The sequence below is a fragment of the Hemitrygon akajei genome, unplaced genomic scaffold (genome assembly GCF_048418815.1).
Source record: "Hemitrygon akajei unplaced genomic scaffold, sHemAka1.3 Scf000057, whole genome shotgun sequence".
Lineage (NCBI taxonomy): Eukaryota > Metazoa > Chordata > Chondrichthyes > Myliobatiformes > Dasyatidae > Hemitrygon > Hemitrygon akajei.
Genome location: NW_027331943.1, coordinates 6,056,501 through 6,074,886, shown reverse-complemented (window position 1 = coordinate 6,074,886; position 18,386 = coordinate 6,056,501). Strand labels below are relative to the sequence as shown.

General features: G+C 46.6%; 1 pseudogene; it reads left to right on the top strand.

Moving 5' to 3' along the window:
* The first annotated feature begins 1,992 nt into the window (after nt 1-1,992).
* On the top strand, nt 1,993-16,881 carry LOC140721493 (uncharacterized; annotated as a pseudogene).
* Nucleotides 16,882-18,386: the final 1,505 nt, after the last annotated feature.

Below are 18,386 nucleotides of genomic sequence, written 5' to 3'. Positions count from 1 at the left end.
TCAGAGGGATCTTAGACTCCAAGTTCATCGCTCCCTGAAAGAGACAGCACAGATTGATCGGGTGGTTAAGAAGGCAAATGGCATGGTTGTCTTTATTAGTTGAAGCATTGACTTCAAAAGTCGGGAAGTTATGTTGCGGCTGTTACGAGCCTGCGGTCGTACTGTGACTGTTTCTTTAAGAGCGCCGGCGTGAGGAGGCGGGACTATGACGTCAGTCACAGGCTGACAGCGCTGACTGTGGACTGAACCATAAGAGAGAGAGCGATCTGCAGACAGGCAGTCGGCCAGTCTAAAGAGAGAGAGAGAGACTGGAAAAGCTGATCGCTTCAGTTAGTCGCAGCTGAGGCTTGGAACTCTCCTATGCCCACAAGAGTGGGTTGATCATCGGTACACGGAACCACAACGAATGTGTGTGGCTGTCACTTCGTATAATCCATAGGAGTGGGTTTCGGAATATCTTGTGTTAACCCTTGCCTGGGTATGTTGTGTGTAACCCCTGGAAGACGGTATTCCTGTGACAGGTCATTTTCGCTGATAACTCGTACGTGGACGGATTCGACGGATAAGAGCTTCATCGACGGTTATTTTAAAGTAACGGCCTTTTCTCTACGTTTCACTCTGAATTACAAATATCTCTCTCCCATCATTTATTCCGTGGATTACTGAACTTTCCTACTTTACCATCTCAAGACTCTGAGCTTTGTTCCCTCAGGCTCGATGGTCTGGGAGTTATATTTACACATATATACACATAACAATGCTAACTTTCCTTTATTTCGTTAAGTGACTATATTATAAGTAGATACTAATAAAGAGAGTGGTTTTAACATCAAAACCAGACTCCAGTGTGAACCCTATTGCTGCTGGTTCGTTTCTAAAACGTTACAGTTCGTAACAGTTTTATAAAACAAGTTAGACCACATCTGGAGTGTTTCATACAGTTCTGGTCGCCCCCATTCTCGGAAGGATGTCGGGGCTTTGGAGAGGGCGCAGAAGAGGTTTACCAGGACACTGCCTAGATTAGAGGGCATGAGCTATAACGAGAGGCTGGACAAACTTGTGTTGTTTTCTCCAGAGCGGCGCAGGCTGGGGCGAGACTGGATGGACGTTTATAAGACTACGAGAGGAATAGATAGAGTGGACAGACGATATATTTTTCCTGGGGGTTGAAATGTCTAATACATTTAAGGTGAGAGGAGATGTGAGCGGCAAGTTTGCTTCTATCCAGAGACTAATGAGTAGCTAGTGTCTCTGCCTGGGGCCGGGGGGGGGGGTGATCACCAATCATGTCACGTGATCCCGTTTGCCCCTCCCATTTAACCGGAGATGGGCAGCACCTGCGCGTCTGTTTCCGAGGCCCCGCCTCCCGATGATGTAACAATCTCTTCGCGCATGTTCACAGTCTCCGGATGGACGGTGTAATCCTCTCCGCTCAGAGCTGAAGTGGGTCGGCTCTGTGTACGGGAAAGACTTTCGTCTCTTCCGTCGGGATCATTGTCTGCGGGCCGAAGATATCACTTTCTCATCGGTGAGTATTGAGACCGATCACGAGCGGGGAGATCCGATGTTGGCCGTGAGCCCCGAACTGAGGGCCAGGAATTCATTTGTTTCCAAACTATCTGGGCTCGTCAGAAATGTGTCGACTTCACTTAATCTGCATTGAACGATCCAAAACCAGGAGCCCAGGCTGTCTGCTTCCGCAGAGTTGAAATGGTAGTCCCGCCGACAGGTCACGTGAGGCTGTGTGCCGCAGATTCGCCCCGCCCTCCGCTTTGAGACGCCAGATCACGTGATGTGATTTTGGCCAATGAGGCCCATTAACTTCCCCGAACTCGCCTCGTTTCCTGAGGCTCCTCACATTTGTCCTGGAACTTTATGGCTGTTGTGTCTTCTTCCGGATTGTCCCAGGTTGTGGGGATCTTTGATTTCACTGCCTGCTTTACCGAGGGACTGGAAAGTCAAGGGAGATAATGGTTCGAGCCTCAGCTCCAGGCAGCGTGCTGTGTCCTTGAACAAGGCATTTAGCCACACATTGCTCCTGCACGTTTATAGCCCAGCGACGGCGGTCGGTCCAGTATGTACAAGACAGGATCTGTATCCTAGTATCTGTAATGCAAATTTCCTGAAATTGACCTGTTTTAACCTGGAAATGGAGTGATAGTATAACAGTAAAGAAAGCACAACTTTTCCCTGTAAATTATCCTGGAACCAATTTGTCTGTTATTCCTGGAAATGTGTTCAGTACAGTTGTTCCTAACAAGGCTTACAAGAATAATCTCATGAATGATCAGCTTTATGTATGAGGAGCATTTGATGGCTCTGGACCTGTGCTCAATGGAGTTCAGAGGGACGGTGGGGGTGGTGGGGGGATGTATGGTTAAGTAAACCTACCGAATACTGAAAAGTCTGGATACAGTGGACATGGAGAGGATGTTTCCATTAGACCATATATGTCAAACTCAAGGCCCGCGGGCCAAATCCAGCCCGTGGTGGAATTATCTTTGGCCCGCGAGATAATATCTAATTACTATTAAAGCTGGTCCCAGTAATCGAAGCGCCTATGGCGTATGGTATGGCTAATGCTGAGTTTATTCAGGTACCAGGTTTTCAGGGTTTTTTTGTGTTTATTCGGCAGTCTTGCTCGGCAGACTTCTTCATAAGAAACGGAATTTGTAAAGTGAAACACTTTGTAGTTATAGCAGAGACTGAGACACATGAGAGCAGGCTGAAAAAACGGAGGCAACGAAAGCTGCGTTGGCACGCGTCTAACTGATCCGGCCCGCATGAAGCTGCATTTTGCTCAATCCGGCCCGTGACCTAAAATGAGTTTGACACCCCTGCATTAGACAGAGAGTCTGTGATCTGACAGCAAGGTCTCAGAATAAATTTGCTTCCCTTTAAAACTGAGATAAGGAAAAATTTTGGGCCAAAAGATGTCTGATATGTGGAATTTGTTGCCGCAGAATTTGTTTGAGGCTGCCATTTGGGTATATTTGTGAAGATTAATATACTGATGATTGCTGAGTAGCTTCAGGGTTACAGGAGGAAGGCAGGAATATGATGTTGGAATAAAAATCAGCCCTGGTTGAAAGGTTGAGTGGTGGGACAGACTAGATGGATTGAATCACCTGATTCTGTTCCTGTGTCTCATGTCTTACCATGACTGAATGATGGCTCCTTCTTATCCCGTATTGTTTTGTGATGTGTGAGGGACAATAAAAGATTGTTCACTGAGATCATTATATTTGCCAACGTTTAAATTTCAGTGAGTTTTGTTCCTAGTAACTTTAAGCAGAAATGTTTGGTCCTCCTTTTCATTGTTGACGTGCTTCATTATCTTTCATATTAAAGTTAGACCTGCAGTGAGAGATTTATTGGAAGAAAAACCACGACTGAAAACAAGGGAACAGCAACAAGTGAACCAGCCTGAGGATTGAGAGCATCAACTGGAGAAAACCCATTTGACTCGGAGATTCCAGTGATACAGTCGGGAGAAAGTTTGGTGAGTCTCATTTACTCAAACACTGGTCCTTTAGACATTACATACCTGTACAAAGGAAGGTAGGAAATAGTTGGGAGTGAGACAGAATGTGCTCAGAAGAACCAGTTATGCCAGTACCAGTCAGACCCAGTTGTGAAGAAGCTCCCCCCCCCACCCCCCAATATTCCCTTTAAACTTTTCACCCTTCACCCTTAACCCATGTCCTCTGGTTTTTTTTCTCCCCTAGCCTCAGTGGATAAAGCCTGCTTGCATTCACTCTATCTATACCCATCATAATTTTATACACCTCTATCAAATCACCCGTCATTCTCCTACGCTCCAGAGAATAAAGTCCTAACCTATTCAACCTTTCTCTGTAACTCAGTTTCTCAAGTCCTGGCAACATCCTTGTAAACCTTCTCTGCACTCTTTCAACCTTATTAATATCCTTCCTGTAATTCGGTGACCAAAATTGCACACACTACTCCAAATTCCTCCCCCCCCCCCCCACTAATGCAATATACAACCTCACCATTACATTCCAACTTATAAAGGCCAATGTACCAAAAGCTCTCTTTACTGCCCTATCTACATGTGATGCAACTTTTAGGGAATTTTGTATCAGTATTCCTAGATCCCTCTGTTCTAGTGCACTCCTCAGTGCCCTGCCATTTACCTTGTATGTTCTACCTTGGTTTGACCTTCCAAAGTACAATACCTCACACTTGTCTGTATTAAACTCCATCTGCCATTTTTTCAGCTGGTCCAGATCCCTCTGCAAGCTTTGAAAACCTTCTTCACTGTGCACTACACCTCCAATCTTTGTATCATCAACAAATTTGCTGATCCAATTTACCAAATTATTATCCAGATCATTGATATAGATGACAAATAACCATGGGCCCAGCACTGATCCCTGTGGCACACCACTAGTCACAGGCCTCCACTCAGAGTAGCAATCCTCCACTACCACTCTCTGACTTCTCCCATTCTCAATTCCCAATCAAATTTACTACCTCACCATGTATTCCTAGTGACTGAACCTTCCTTACTAACCTCCCATGCGGGACCTTGTTAAAGGCCGTACTGAAGTCCATGTATACAACATCCACTGCCTTGCCTTCATCCACTTTCCTTGTAACCGCCTCGAAAATCTCTAATATATTTGTTCAACATGGCACAAAGCCATGTTGACTCTCCCTAATAAGTCCCTGTCTATCTAAATAATTGTCCATCCTATCTCTTAGTACTCCTTCCAATAATTTACCCATGACCGACATCAAACTTGCCAGCCTATAATTTCCCGGATTACTTTTAGAGCCTGCTTTAAACAACGGAACAATATGAGCCATCCTCCAAATCTCTGGCACCTCACCCATAGATAACGACTTTTAAATATATCTGCCAGGGCCCCTGCAATTTCAACACTAGTCCCCTTCATGGTCCGAGGGAATATCCTGTCATGTCCTGGAGATTTATCTACTCGCCTCAAGGTCGCAAGCACCTCCTCCTCTTCTATCTGTATAGGTTCCATGACCTCAATACTTGTTTGCCTTATTTCCATTGACTCCATGCCAATTTCCTTAGTAAATTCAGACACAAAAAAACCATTTAACAGCTCCCAAATTTCTTTTGGTTCCATACATAGCCAACCGCTCTGATCTTCAAGAGGACCAATTTTATCCCATAACTATCCTTTTGCTATTAATATACCTGTGGAAGCTCTTACTATCCTTCACCTTGACTGCCAACACTACCTCATGTCTTCTTTCAGCCCTCCTGATTTCTTCCTTAAGTATTTGTTTGCACTTTTTATACTCCTCAAGTACCTTATTTGCTCCCTGTTTCTTATACATGTCATACATCTCTCTCTTCTTTATCAGAGTTCCAATATCCATCGAGAACCAAGGTTCCTTATTCTTATTCACTTTGCCTTTAATCCTGAGACTTTGTTCCCAGGGTGTCCTCATGGGCCGTCCAGAAATGATTTCAGCTGGTGACAACCTTGTTTTCCCCTGTGGGGTAACCCTCATGTGGAATCAGGCTAATGGTCGGACCTTCAACCAAGTGAGTCCAGTCTCCGCTGTTAGTTTTGCCAGTTTACTCTTCAGAGTGCCATTGGCTCTTTCCACTCTGCCAGCGGCCCGTGGGTGGTGTACACAGTGGAATTGTTGCTTGATAGCTAGTTTGTTACATACTCCTTCATTTACTTTCACCATAAAGTGTGAGCCATTGTTGAACTCAGCATCTCTGGCTTGTACCTGGGAATTATTTCCCTTAATAATACCTTCACAACAGTCACAGCAGTATTAATGGTAGTTGGAATAACTTCAATCCATCTACTAAACACATCTATAATAACTAAGCAGTATCTATAGCAATGTACTCTAGGCAATTCAATAAAATCAACTTGTAGACACAAAAAAGATCCACCTGTCAAGGGAGTCATACCCGGTGTGCAGGGTACAGGTTACCAACCATTCCCTCCTTTCCCAGGTGTGTACAATTATGTATATAATCGGCCAATATTGGTAAAAACTGTGTAGGAACACAAACCTGTCCCACTGGTGTGATCCAAAAACCTAGGTCGTGGTCTTTCTAACACCCCATCTGGGACCACAGTTTTCACTCCTCCTCAGAGGCGACCCCTGAGAAGAACAAAACTCGAGGTAGCTGTAGAGCGGTGAGTAAGTTGTTTACAAAGGTGGCATTACTAATGGAGTGGCCAGAGGAAGTCAGGAATCCCCACATTCCCAGAGAGCCCCATAGTCATGTACAATTCCAAATGCATAACGGGAGTCTGTGTAAACGTTCCCACTTTAGTCTGTTGCTGGGATACAGGCACGGGTCAGAGCAAACAGCTCAGCCTTCTGGGCAGAGACAGCTGCTTCAAAAGAGGCCTGTTCAATTACTTCACTGTCCATCACTATCGCATAGTCAGAATATCGTTTTCCTGATGGATCCACAAAAGAGTTTCCATCCTCATAAAACGTTGCCTCAGGCTAGAGGGGGTATTGCAGAATGAATGGGAGAGTCTGACCTACTTTCACAGTGATCCGGACGGGCTAGAGGGGGTATTGCAGAATGGATGGGAGAGTCTGTCCTTCTTTCACAGTGATCCGGACAGGCTAGAGGGGGTATTGCAGAATGGATGGGAGAGTCTGTCCTCCTTGCACAGTGATCCGGACGGGCTAGAGGGGGTATTGCAGAATGGATGGAAGAGTCTGTCCTTCTTTCACAGTGATCCGGACGGTCTAGAGGGGGTATTGCAGAATGGATGGGAGAGTCTGTCCTTCTTTCACAGTGATCCGGACGGGCTAGAGGGGGTATTGCAGAATGGATGGGAGAGTCTGTCCTTCTTTCACAGTGATCCGGACGGGCTAGAGGGGGTATTGCAGAATGGATGGGAGAGACTGTCCTTCTTTCACAGTGATCCGGACAGGCTAGAGGGGGTATTGCAGAATGGATGGGAGAGTCTGTCCTTCTTTCACAGTGATCCGGACAGGCGAGAGGGGGTATTGCAGAATGGATGGGAGAGACTGTCCCTCTTTCACAGTGATCCGGACAGGCTAGAGGGGGTATTGCAGAATGGATGGGAGAGTCTGTCCTTCTTTCACTGTGATCCAGACAGGCTAGAGGGGGTATTGCGGAATGGATGGGAGAGTCTGTCCTTCTTTCACAGTGATCCGGAGAGGCTAGAGGGGGATTGCAGAATGGATGGGAGAGTCTGTCCTTCTTTCACAGTGATCCGGACAGGCTAGAGGGGGTATTGCAGAATGGATGGGAGAGTCTGTCCTTCTTTCACTGTGATCCGGACAGGCTAGAGGGGGTATTGCAGAATGGATGGGAGAGTCTGTCCTTCTTTCACAGTGATCCAGACAGGCTAGAGGGGGTATTGCGGAATGGATGGGAGAGTCTGTCCTTCTTTCACAGTGATCCGGAGAGGCTAGAGGGGGATTGCAGAATGGATGGGAGAGTCTGTCCTTCTTTCACAGTGATCTGGACGGGCTAGAGGGGGTATTGCAGAATGGATGGGAGAGTCTGTCCTTCTTTCACAGTGATCCGGACGGGCTGGAGGGGTTATTGCAGAATGGATAGGAGAGTCTGTCCTTCTTTCACAGTGATCCGGACGGGCTAGAGGGGGTATTGCAGAATGGATGGGAGAGTCTGTCCTTCTTTCACAGTGATCCGGACAGGCTAGAGGGGGTATTGCAGAATGGATGGGAGAGTCTGTCCTTCTTTCACAGTGATCCGGACGGGCTACAGGGGGTATTGCAGAATGGATGGGAGAGTCTGTCCTTCTTTCACAGTGATCCGGACAGGCTAGAGGGGGTATCGCAGAATGGATGGGAGAGTCTGTCCTTCTTTCACAGTGATCCGGACGGGCTAGAGGGGGTATCGCAGAATGGATGGGAGAGTCTGTCCTTCTTTCACAGTGATCCGGACAGGCTAGAGGGGGTATCACAGAATGGATGGGAGAGTCTGTCCTTCTTTCACAGTGATCAGGACAGGCTAGAGGGGGTATTGCAGAATGGATGGGAGAGTCTGTCCTTCTTTCACAGTGATCCGGACAGGCTAGAGGGGGTATTACAGAATGGATGGGAGAGTCTATCGTTCTTTCACAGTGATCCGGACAGGCTAGAGGGGGTATTGCAGAATAGATGGGAGAGTCTGTCCTTCTTTCACAGTGATCCGGACGGGCTAGAGGGGGTATTGCAGAATGGATGGGAGAGTCTGTCCTTCTTTCACAGTGATCCGGACGGGCTAGAGGGGGTATTGCAGAATGGATGGGAGAGTCTGTCCTTCTTTCACAGTGATCCGGACAGGCTAGAGGGGGTATTGCAGAATGGATGGGAGAGTCTGTCCTTCTTTCACAGTGATCCGGACGGGCTAGAGGGGGTATTGAGGAATGGATGGGAGAGTCTGTCCTTCTTTCACAGTGATCCGGATGGGCTGGATGGGGTATTGCAGGATGGATGGGAGAGTCTGTCCTTCTTTCACTGTGATCCGGACAGGAGGGCTGACTTCATGGACTGAAATTGCCCAGAGATGGGGTATAACGTCTTGGGTTCGGTCACTATTAAAAGAATGTCTTACCAGATGTCCCGTCTTCACCTGAGACTCCTTCCAGTATCGGAGTTGGCCCACGGCAAAGTCTTGCCAGTCTCCCTCGGTGCTGGAGGCCTGTTTCGTCAGGGTGTAGGCAAGGAGCCCTGGGCTCTTTGGCTTGAACCCAGGGCAAACCCTGAAGGTGGTGTGGGGAAACACCAAACCTGTCTGTTGCCAAAAGAAATCTGGAACTTCAGTAAGAAATGCAATGCCGTCAGTTACTTTAACCTCTCCAATCACCGTGACTGGGAATTTCTGTCCCTCGAGGGGTACATAATATTAGCTTTCCTCAGTTGAGCACCACGTAGGGTCATAGCAGAGAGTCACATGAGAGCTGGCCGCTGGCAGAAGGGGTTCAAATGTACTGGAGTCCAGATAAAGTGCCCACCACTGGGTGGTCAGAAACTGAGGAATCTATCAGTTGTTCACAGTTCCAGCATGATATCCTTGTCCGTGCATAGAATCTCGACTTCCAACGGACAGAGCAAGTATCTCCCTATGAGATTACACCCCCGTCTGGTGGTAACAGTAAATGAAACCTCACACTGCTTCCCCTGGAATTCCACCTGCAGTGGCTGGGTATGTGAATACGTATGTTCCGTGCCTCTGAACCCTGACAGAGTGATTGTAGCGTCTGATAGCTGGAATTCCTTTTCCGATACTATTTCCTGATCGAGAGTGGTTGTGGTTACCCTCATATCAATCATAAACCGAACTGGAATTCCAGCAACTTGCAATATTACATTGGGCTCTTCCTGAGGGTTGGCACTCATGGTTGGAAGCATCTTCTTGTCAGTTTCTGAACAGGTTGTTGTCCCCACTTGTCCCTTGGTAAGTTTTTGTTCCCATTTCTGTTCCTCAGATATAGCCCGCTCGTGTCCTTCTTCCCGCTGAACATATTCACCTTTAATATTAGTTCCCTTCGGGGTTGATTGGGATTCGAAAGTTGGGTCCTAATGATATGTCAAAGCTCGTCGCCTTCGATTTCGGGCATTGTCAGACCAGTCCATATTATTTGTTTTAATCATGTTGGCTAACTTAGTTTGTGAGCATTGGAGCAGTAGGGCATTGAACTGGGGGGGACAGATTCGCTTGGTCTCCTGCGAAGGTGCCGTAGCAGGCCACAAATCACAATCAGTAGTCTGGTCCCGATTCCCCAGGCTTAGGTTTGCATTAGGTACTTTAGTGATGTTTACAGTTTGCTGGAGAGCCCTTTCCAAGGCTTGAATAATCTGGTCTGTCTGTTCTTTGTCATTATGTTTTCCCGCTTGTAACTCCTGATAGGTTTGGTATCTCAATTCTGTCTTCCATTTCTGCCCTTCATCAGCTGAGAAAATCATGCAGCAGAGACTGAATAAATCTTGCAGAGTCGCATTAAACATTTGTGTAGTACTGTGGACACACTGAGCAAACTGTGCTGGTTTTTCTTTTCTATCTGGGGCCTGATTCATGATCATTATCATTTCTTGAGTCTTCCAGGGTGCATACACATGAATCACTGAGGGCTGTCCCTCCTCCTAGTCCTAGGGGGAGCGTTTGCTACTGCTGTTCAGGAGGATTTAAACTAATGTGGCAGGGGGATAGGAACAAGTGCAGAGAGACAGAGGGGTGTAAAATGAGAGTAGAAGCAAAAAGTAGTAAGGTGAAAAGTAAAAGTGGCAGGCAGTCAAATCCAGGCAAAAATCAAAAAGGGCCACTTTTCAACATAATTGTATAAGGGCTAAGAGTGTTGTAAAAACAAGCCTGAAGGCTTTGTGTGTCAATGCAAGGAGCATTTGTAATAAGGTGGATGAATTGAATGTGCAGATAGTTATTAATGAATATGATATAGTTGGAATCACAGAGACATGGCTCCAGGGTGACCAAGGATAGGAGCTCAATATCCAGCGATGTTCAATATTCAGGAGGGATAGACAGGAAAGAAAAGGAGGTGGGATGGCGTTGCTGGTTAGAGAAGAGATTAACGCAATAGAAAGGAAGGACATCAGCCTGGAGGATGTGGAATCAATATGGGTAGAGCTGCGTAACACTAAGGGGCATAAAACGCTGGTGGGATTTGTGTACAGGCCACCTAACAGTAGTAGTGAAGTTGGGGATGGCATTAAACAGGAAATTAGAAATGCGTGCGAAAAAGGAACAGCAGTTATAATGGGTGACTTCAATCTACATATAGATTGAGTAAACCAAATTGGTAAGGGTGCTGAGGAAGAGGATTTCTGAGAATGTGTGCGGGATGGTTTTCTGAACCAACATGTCGAGGAACCAACTAGAGAGCAGGCCATTCTAGACTGGGTATTGAGCAATGAGGAAGGGTTAATTAGCAATCTTGTCATGTGAGGTCCCTTGTGTAAGAGTGACCATAATATGTTGGAATTCTTCATTAAGATGGAGAGTGACATAGTTAATTCAGAACCAAATGTTCTGAACTTAAAGAAGGGCAACTTTGAAGATATGAGATGTGAATTAGCTAAGATTGATATCTAATGATATTTAAAGGGTTGACAGTGGATAGAAACATAGAAAATAAGTGCAGGAGTAGGCCATTCGGACCTTCGAGCCTGCACCACCATTCAGTATGATCATAGCTGATCATCCAACTCAGAACCCTGTACCTGCTTTCTCTCCATACCCCCGATCACTTTAGCCACATCTAACTCCCTCTTAAATATAGCCAATGAACTGGCCGCAACTGTTTCCTGTGGCAGAGAATTCCACAGATTCACCACTCTCTGTGTGAAGAAGTTTCTCCTCATCTCGGTCCTAAAAGTCTTCCCCTTTATCCTTAAACTGTGACCCCTCGTTCTGGACTTCTACAACATCAGAAACAATCTTCCTGCATCTAGCCTGTCCAATCCCTTTAGAATTTTATACGTTTCAATAAGATCCTCCATCAATCTTCTAAATTCCAGTGAGTATAAGCCTAGTCGATCCAGTCTTTCTTCATATGAAAGTCCTGCCATCCCAGGAATCAATCTGGTGATCCTTCTTTGTACTCCCTCTGTGGCAAGAATGCCTTTCCTCAGATTAGGGGACCAAAACTGCACATAATACTCTAGGTGCGGTCTCACCAAGGCCTTGTACAACTGCAGTAGAACCTCCCTGCTCCTGTACTCAAACCCTTTTGCTATGAATGCCAGCATACCTTTCACCTTTTTCACCGCCTGCTGTACCTGCATGCCTCCCTTCAATGACTGGTGTACAATGACACCCAGGTCTCGTTGCACCTCCCCTTTTCCTAATTGGCCATTCAGATAATAATCTGTTTTCCTGTTCTTGCAACCAAAATGGATAACCTTATATTTATCCACATTAAATTGCATCTGCCATGAATTTGCCCTCTCACCTAACCTATCCAAGTCACCCTGCATCCTCTTAGCATCCTCACAGCTAACACCACCACCCAGCTTCGTGTCATCCACAAACTTGGAGATGATGCATTTAATTGCCTCATCTAAATCATTAATATATATTGTAAAGAACTGGGGTCCCAGCACTGAGCCTTGCAGTACCCCACTAGTCACTGCCTGCCATTCTGAAAAGGTCCTGGTTATTCCCACTCTTTGCTTCCTGTCTGCCAACCAATTCTCTATCCACATCAATACCATACCCCCAATACTGTGTGCTTTAAGTTTACACACTAATCTGTGTGCGACCTTGTGTCTCTCTCTCTCTCTCTCTCGCTCTCTCTCTCGTCTTCGATGGTGCACAGTCAGAAACCAAAGTGTTGCCAGCCTGAGTCAGCGCTTTGGGGCTCCAGAGAGAGATGGGGTCTGCAGTTTACGAGGAGGAGGAAGAATCAGACCAGCAGGATGTGGCTACAAAAGAAAGATCAGAAATATTTGGAAACTGGTTGGCTGAAAAAAAAGGTGGTTAATTTCAGGCAGCAAATGTGGAGAGGAATAAAAAGACAACGTTTAGGCCGAGCCCCTTCAGCATGCTTAGCCTGTGTACTCCGCTGCTTAGTTGCTCTCTGAATTGCAGAGTTCCTCCAGCATTTTGTGTGTGTGCGTCTCTGTATTTCCAGCAACTGCAGAATCTCCTGTGTTTTATAACTGCATTTTACTTTGGCGTCAGATACACGTTGATATTGAGTATATTGTTTATGTGAGCCACTTTCTGCGTTAAAACAGCTGCAGATTTTTTCCATACACACTATTAAAAAAAATGAGATATGGACATTGAACCGCTGCTTGCAGAAATGGTTAATGGCACCATGATTACCCAAAGGGCCATGCGTTAAGAATTTCGCTGGGGCTGAAGCGCCAATGAAATGCACACGCGTCAGGCTGAGGACGTCCCCGAGTATCACGCATGCGCGCAGTACACAGAAGGCCTTGAAAATCTCGGGTGCAGGTAAGAGCGATTCTCCGTGTTTTTATATTAAACACTGACTTTGCGACAATTCCTGTGAAATCCGGTCACTGTGACCCGCAATCCCGGGACAGTCCTGCCCTCTTCCCCCTCTCTCTCAGCCCCACGATCCGTACACGGGCCCCGGGGAGCTTCCGGCTGCTGAGGGAATGGGAACCGATGGATCTCTCAGACAGAGCTGAGCTCCAGCTATCTAAATGCAAGGATTAGGAACTCAGAGAAAGGGAACAAAATCTTTTACATCACCAGTTGAGAAAATCACCTTTGTTCTAACTCCAATCACTAACAAGAAAATCTGCAGATGCTGGAAATCCAATCTACACACACAAAATGCTGGAGGAATTCAGCATTAGTACTCTTTTCCATATATGCTGCCTGGCCTGCTGAGTTCCTCCAGCATTTTGTGTCTGTTGCCTGTTCTACCTCTTTTTCTGGACTTTTCTACTGGTGATAATGTGTTTTGTCCCATTCTCTCTGGGTACTTAATGATATCAAGCACCTTTGCCCTGGGCAGCAAGTAGCTTTCACATCACAAATGTGCCAGACTCCAATGAGACAGACTACTGCCCTTCCCTTCATATTCATTGGCATTGCCATCACTGAGTTCACCACTGTCAGTCTTTGTCTGATGTGTGTATTGTGGCGATGTAAACGTTGCTGGAGAATTAGGGGATGCTTCAGGGGAATATAGAAACTGAGTTCACCACTCTCAGTCATTGGGGGGGTGGGGGAGGGCTTGGGGAAATATTTATGTAGAATATAGAAACTGGTGATACTTGTGTGTATTCTGGTGTTGCAAAAGTTGCTGGAGAATTTGCAAGTGGGAAGAAGTGGAGTGATATTTGGAAATCTGACTTTGTAAAGCATAAATTTGCAAGCAAACCACATATGGACAATATGCCAAAACTTTAGTCAGAAAATTCTTCATTACCCATTACAGGCCTGCTACATAGGTTGTGTGAGAGTGCAGATGAACTGGATCGAACCCAGAGGAGAACAAAGTTCCTATTGACCGTGATTTGCTAGCTGTGAAAATGAATACCTCTCTATAAAAAATTCACTGTGCACATCTTGTCACTGGATTAAAAAAAATGCACAGTGCAAGATTTATGTACACACTGGTTATTACAAGATAGAGGGGGTATTGGAGGGAAGATGGGGAGACCTGTAATGTCCCTGATGCCCTCACTTACAAGAAGTGCATCCAGCTGCAGCTTGTAACCCTGCACTTTAAGGAGTTGGAACTTGAAACGCATATGGGAATTGATGGTCATTCCAGATACCAGCACTCTGCCCAGTCAGGAGATGATTTATCTTCCAAATTGGGTTTAACCTCACTGTAACAGTGTGATACTAGATCAAACCTTGGCAACTCAAGTAATCTCATCTGAAATGTTGTCCTACACCCATTGATGGATTTGTAAATCTTTTACAGGTTAAAAGCGGGAAGGAATTTGTCTCCAGGAATCTCAAACACGGCACAACAGTTTTGTTGTCTCTGTCTAGATATTTAAGAAGTGGAGCAATGGATTCAATCTACCATCCTTCCTGCTCAGACTGTGGGGAGGGATTCACTCGGTCATCTGACCAACTAGCAAGCCTGTCATTTTACACAGGAGAAAGGCCTTTCACCTGCTCAGGAATGGATTCACTCGGTCATTTCAACTGAAGGTACATCAGCAAGTTCACACTGGGCAAGGCCATTCATCTGTTCTGTGTCTGAGAAGGGGTTCAGTCGGGCATCCCACCTGTGGACACACCAGTCAGATCACACTGGGCAGAGGCTGGTCATCTGCTGAATTTCGGGGAAGCGATTCTCTCGGTCATCTGACCTAATGGCACACCGGCGTGTTCACACCAGGGGGCAGCCATTCACCTGCACAGTCTGCAGGAAGGGAATCACTGCGTCATCCAACCTACAGAGACATCAGCGAGTTCACACTGGGGAGAAGCCGTTCACCTGCTCAGTCTGTGGGAAGGGATTCACTCGGTCATCCAACCTACGGAGTCATCAGCGAGTTCACACTGGGGAGAAGCCTTTCACCTGCTCTGACTGTGGGAAGAGTTTCACTCGGTCATCCCAACTACTGGTACACCAGTCAGTTCACACTGGGGAGAAGTCGTTCACCTGCTTAGACTGTGGGAAGGGATTCAGTCAGTCATCCAACCTACTGGTACATCAGCGAGTTCACACTGGGGAGAAGCCATACTCCTGCTCAGAATGTGGGAAGGGATTCACTCAGTCATCCAACTTACAGAGTCATCAGAGAGTTCACACTGGGGAAAAGCCATTCACCTGCTCAGTCTGTGGGAAGGGATTCACTCAGTCATCCAACCTACAGAGTCATCAGAGAGTTCACACTGGGGAAAAGCCATTCACCTGCTCAGTCTGTGGGAAGGGATTCACTCAGTCATCCAACCTACAGAGTCATCAGAGAGTTCACACTGGGGAGAAGCCGTTCAGCTGCTCAGTCTGTGGGAAGAGGTTCACTCTGTCATCCAACCTACAGAGTCATCAGCGAGTTCACAGTGGGGAGAAGCCGTTTACCTGCTCAGAATGTGGGAAGGGATTCACTCAGTCATCCAAACTACAGAGTCATCAGAGAGTTCACACTGGGGAGAGGCCGTTCACCTGCTCAGTCTGTGGGAAGGGATTCACTGATCCATCCAACCTACAGAGTCATCAGAGAGTTCACTCTGGGGAGAGGCCATTCACCTGCTCAGTCTGTGGGAAGGGATTCACTCAGTCATCCCACCTACAGAATCATCAGCGAGTTCACACTGGGGAGAAGCCGTTCACCTGCTCAGACTGTGGGAAGAGTTTCACTCGGTCATCCCAACTACTGGCACACCAGCAATTTCACACTGGTGAGAAGCCATACACCTGCTCAGTCTGTGGGAAGGGATTCACTCAGTCATCCAACCTACTGGTCCACCAGCGAGTTCACACTGGGGAGAGGCCATTCACCTGCTCAGTCTGTGGGAAGAGATTCACTCAGTCGTCCAACCTACTGGTCCACCAGCGAATTCACACTGGGGAGAGGCCGGTCACCTGCTCATAGTGCGGGAAGGGATTCACTAGCTCATCTGTACTGAAGGTACATCAGAGAGTTCACACTGGGGTGAAGCCATTCACCTGCTTAGACTGTGGGAAGAGTTTCACTCAGTCATCAAACCTCCTGGCACACCAGTCAGTTCAAAGTGGGGACTGGCTGTTGTTATGAATCTCTAGGTTTTGTTTGCCGTGGACTGTCATTTTAAGAGAGAGAGAGATTAGGAAGTCAAATCAGTCTGACTTGCAGCTTGTTTAGTTTTAACCAAGGACAAAGACACTCAGAGTCAGACAGAAACAAAGGAGGAAAAATGGAAGGATCGAAACCGGGGAACTAGTGGCCAAGGGTCACTGTTTAGAAGTTTCCTATGCCCACAAGGGTGGGTTAATAATCGATCCATGTACATCGAATGCGTGGTTGTCACCTTGTTTGATCCATAGGAGTGGATCTGATTCGGGGTATCCTGTGGAGACCACTTATATGTTAACCCTTGCCTGGCTGGGTGTGGTAGTTCACTTGAAGATGACACACCTTGTGACAAGTCACTTTCGGTGATAATTTGTATGTGGATTTGGAATGATGACAGATAAAATCTACAGCGCCTGTTCTCTCGTTTTACCATCGTGGAACCTGAGGAATTCTACATATTTGCCTTCTCTCGCCATTTACCCTGGATGACAAATCTCTCTCTCTCATCGCCTATTCTGTAGTTGAACTGAAATTTCATACTTTACCATCTCAAGACCGCAAGCCTTGTTTCCCCCGAGCTCAATAGTTTGGGAGTTACATTTACACACATTTATAAACTTAACACTGTTAACTTCTGTTTATCTTGTTTAAGTTGCAATATTACAAGTAGATTCTAATAAAGACAGATTTAACGTCAAAACCAGACTCCAGGTGTAGTCTATTGTTGCTGGCTTGTTTCTAAAGCACTATGGTTTGTAACAAATTTGGGGCCTGCGTCTGGGATATGAACAAATTTGGGGGCTATTGATCGAAGAATGATCGATTTGATAGGGGAAATCCCTTTTGATTTATTTCTGTGTGGAAATCAGCAGCAATGGACATTTATAAATTTCTGGAAGCGCCAACCCCTAAGGCATTAGGAAAAGCCAAAAAGAATGAATTGCTGACTGTTTCTAATGGGCTGAATCTTAAGCAGGTAAGGGGGTGTGAAGGACCAGGGCAAGCATAAAACTGGGAGAGGAGGTAAAGGTAAAACAATAGGGGTTTTATTATAAAATATAGGCATCCCCCCCTTTTTCAGAGACTGGGATCCCTGGTTCAACCGGTAATGATGTGCATTTCAATGTGTCCACCTCTCAGTCCTCGATTCTCCAAATGAAAGGGTTATCACATTTGATCTTTCTTCATATGATGACCCAACCATTTCAGGGAACAGTCTGTTGAAACTTCATTGCACTCTCTATAACAAATACTCTCTAACCACTTTGTTAATCCTCTGTGCAAAAAATGTCCATCTTCCGCAGCCCCGTGTTGCCCCAACCACTCACCTCCCACCCTTGTCACTGGCCCCACTTGCAGGTCAACCGTCTGCCGGTTTTTCCCCCCCAAATGTGAATCCCTCTGCTCACCACCACCGTGGGCTCAGACATTTCCACAGATTTCCACCGGGACAAAAATCCTGTCCGCCCCCTCTCACACCATTGTTTTCCTTTCAATAAAATCCCTCCTCTCCCTCCCCAGGGAACTGGCATCAAACTGACGGGCCGAGCGGTCTCCTCCTACCTCTCGGCGACACATCAGACTCCGGCCACAGAAGACGCTTCACAAACGCCCCAACTTTCCTTGGAGGGAAATGGAAATAAATCAAAAAACGGACATTTACTCCAATGTGATGTGGGGTTTGAGGCTGGAGCGGGAGGCGAAATCAGCGGGGGTAACGCCCTCTGGACTTGTCCACCTCTGCAACTAGTGGTAACAAGTGATTGACATCGCTTTGCACCAATGGGAATAGCGCAGCCCCTGAATCCTCTGTTGACAGCGGTGGGGGAGGGCTGGTCACGTGATTATTAGCCCAGCTATTAAACTGATAAAGCCCGAGCTCAGCAGCGCATGGATGACGTAAGACGCTGTGCACGTAAGGGCAGATCCCGGTGTGGGAAGCCCATGCGTGACGTCAGGCACGAGGGGGTTCTGTGTGACGTCACCTGTGGGGATGCGCTCGCATTTAAATGCACCTTAATGTGCGTTTCTTATGATTTCAGAGGGACAACAACATTAATCTCGGGTTTCATTACTGAATCCAGTGTTGTGAGATGTAAAGTCCCCTGTTATGTGTCCGGCTGTGCCGTGTTGTTTGGGGGCTATTGATCGATTAATTTTCGATTTGATTGGGCATATCCCTT